The following is a 3004-nucleotide window of genomic DNA, read 5'->3' as shown; positions in this document are numbered from 1 at the left end:
TAACAATCAGTTATTTGATCATAACATACTTAATTTCTCTGTGCCTCAGTTTCCTTATCTGCAAAATGGAGATTCAATCCTTGCTCTCCCTTCTACTTAGAATGTGAGATCCATGCAGGACAGGGACTGTCTGACCCAATTAATTTGTATCTACCCCAGTGCTTAGAACAGTCCTTGACACATACTAAGTGCTTAACAAACCCATAATAAATAAATCTCACTTGGAGGAACTCCTGTGGTCATATCCCTTAGCAAAATGGTGGAACATGCCACAGTGGAATAGCTCCTGTTCTTAATATAGCTCCTGTTCTTTGACTAAGGAAAAAGGGGTCCTGGTCATTGAATAGCCCCTCCAGCCCCCATCAGCTTCCTGCTTTTCTTTTTCTTTCCCCACCCATTCATTTCCCCTCTCCCTCAGCTTCCCCTGAGGCCCTGCCTTTCTCTGGACCTTTCCTAATCCTCCACCCCTGCTTACCCTTTTTGAGACCCCACTCCTCTTTTCTTTGGTATTTGTTAAATGCTTACTATGTGCCAGACACCGTGTTAAGCACTGGGATAATCAGGTTGGACCCAATCCATGTCCCACATGGTATTCACAGTTTTAATCCCCATTTTACAAATGAGGAAACTGAGGCAAGGAGAAACTAATTTACTTGCTCAAGGTTACACAACAGACATTTGTGGAGGAGTCAGAATTAGAACCAATGTCCTCTGACTCCCAAGCCTGAACTCTTTCCACCAAGATATGCTGCCTCTCCTTCCCCATCTTGAGATCCCACTCTTTCCTGAGGCTCTGCCCCTCTTCCACTCCATCTTGCAGCCCACCCTTCTCCTGCCCCTTTCTGAGGCTCTGCCCCCTCCCACCCCTTCATGAGGCCCTGGCCCTCTCCCACCCCAGCTTCATTCAGTCATTCAATCGTATTTACTGAGCACTAACTGTGTGCTGAGCACTGTACTAAGCACTTGGGAAAGTACAATACAATAATAAACAGTAACATTCCCTGCCCACAATGAGTTTACAGTCTAGTGGAGGTTCTACTCCTCTCCCTCCTCTTCTTGAAAGCAGCAAGGCTTAGTGGATAGAGCATAAGCCTGGGGGTCAGAAGGTCATGAATTCTAATTTCTGCTCCACCACTTTGCTATGTGACCTTGGGCAAGTCATTTAACTTCTCTGTGACTCAGTTACCTCATCTGTAAAATGGGATTGAGGCTGTGAGTCCCACATGGGACAGGGACTGTGTCCAACCTGATTGGCTTGTATCCACCACAGTGCTTAGTACAATTCCTGGCACATAGAAAGCACTTAACAAATACCATAATTATTGTTATTTTTGAGACCCTGACCCTCTCCCCTTCCCTTCTTGAAGACACCATCACCCCTGCTCTTCCTGAGGCCCTACCCTCTTCCGCCATCCTGAAGCCCCCACTCTTCCCCATTTCACCAGGCCTTCCTCTCCACCTACAACCTTCTCCGGGGGCCCAGGGCTGGGAGCCAGAGCTGACTGGCCACCTGCCAATGCCTCAGCTTCCTGATTGGCATGTGGTTGGAAGCTTCCCAACCAGTTCTGGGTCAATCAATAGGGATGGAGAAAAATAATCCTAACAGAAATCTGAATGGGTTTGAAGACAGCCCAAAGCCAAGGAAAGTAGCCCATAAGCAGGGAAGATCAGGAGGGGAGGGGAGGGAAAGGGAGAAAAGGAGAGAAAAAGGGAGGAGGGAGAAGAGAAGCAGAAGGAAGAAGGGAGGGATTTGTCTTGTTGGATCCAAGAAGCAGCATGGTTTAGTGGAAAGAGCACGGGCTTGGGAGTCAGAGGTTATGGGTTCTAGTCCTAGCTCCACCACTTGTCAGCTGTGTGACTTTGGGCAAGTCACTTAACTTCTCTGTGCTTCAGTTACCTCACCTGTAAAATGGGGATTAAAACTGTGAGCTGCACATGGGGCAACCCGATAACCTCATATCTACCCCAGCATTTAGAAGAGCGCTTGGTACATAGTAAGCACTTAACAAATACCATTATTATTATTATTATTATTATTATTATTATTGTTATTATTATTATTATTATTATTAATTCCTCTCAGGGTCGCTCCTGGCGAGTTTCCAGTACTCTACCAGTCTCGACTACAGGAGGGAGAGTCAAGCAGAGGCATACTCATTCCATTGCTACCTTGGGCAGTGGCTAACGAGTGGAAGACAATCTGCTACAAGTCAAAAGCAGCGGGATGGGACAGAGTTGAGGGCAGAGACTCGTTTACTATGCAGAAGGAGGCGATGATAAACCACTTCTGTATTTTTACCATGAAAACTCTATGCATACACTACCAGAATGATTGCAGAAGGAAGTGGGGCATTCTGGGAGAGATGTGTCCATAGCGTTGCTATGGGTCAGACATGACTCAACAGCATAAGACAACAACAACAGCAACCCAAGGTAACACTCACCTTGAGGACCTGATTTTTGTTCTCTCTGGCTACATTTTCAGCTCCCTGAGGACAGGGATTGTTTCTGCTTACTCTCCCAAGTGCTCCATAGGTGCTCTGGAAACATTGATTGAAGCTGGTTCCAAACCCAACTCCTCCCTGTACCCTGTTCTCATCTTTTCTACTTCTCTGCCCTCATTCACTAAGACAGAGGGCCTGGAATGCTCTCCCTCCCTTATCTGCCAGACCTCAGCTCTTCCCTTCTTCAAAGCCCTCCTAATCAATCAAACAATCAGTGGTACTTGTTGAGTGTTTTCTGTGTGCAGAGCACTTAACTAAGCACTTGAAAGAGTATCATGCAACAGAGTTGAGAAAGACATGTTCTCTGCTCATAGTGAACTCTTAAGAACCCATTTCTTCCAACAAGCCTTCCCCTAGTCAACTCCTTGTAGGGAGGGATCATGTATTCTAACTTTATTGTATCGTCCTCTCCTAAGCGCCTAGTACTGTGCTCTGCCCACAGTAAGTGCTCAGAAAGCACCATCGATTAACTACTTAGCAGTTCCAACCCTTCATCCATC

General features: G+C 46.4%; 1 non-coding gene across 1 annotated transcript; it reads left to right on the top strand.

The window, feature by feature from the left end:
* Window positions 1-2073: 2073 nt before the first annotated feature.
* LOC119946247 lies at window positions 2074-2211 on the top strand. Its single transcript, XR_005456355.1, has one exon. It is a non-coding gene; the product is annotated as a small nucleolar RNA SNORA7 (small nucleolar RNA).
* The last annotated feature ends 793 nt before the right edge of the window (window positions 2212-3004 follow it).

The sequence above is a fragment of the Tachyglossus aculeatus genome, chromosome 26, assembly GCF_015852505.1.
Source record: "Tachyglossus aculeatus isolate mTacAcu1 chromosome 26, mTacAcu1.pri, whole genome shotgun sequence".
NCBI lineage: Eukaryota > Metazoa > Chordata > Mammalia > Monotremata > Tachyglossidae > Tachyglossus > Tachyglossus aculeatus.
This window is presented reverse-complemented; position numbering and strand designations above follow the sequence as displayed.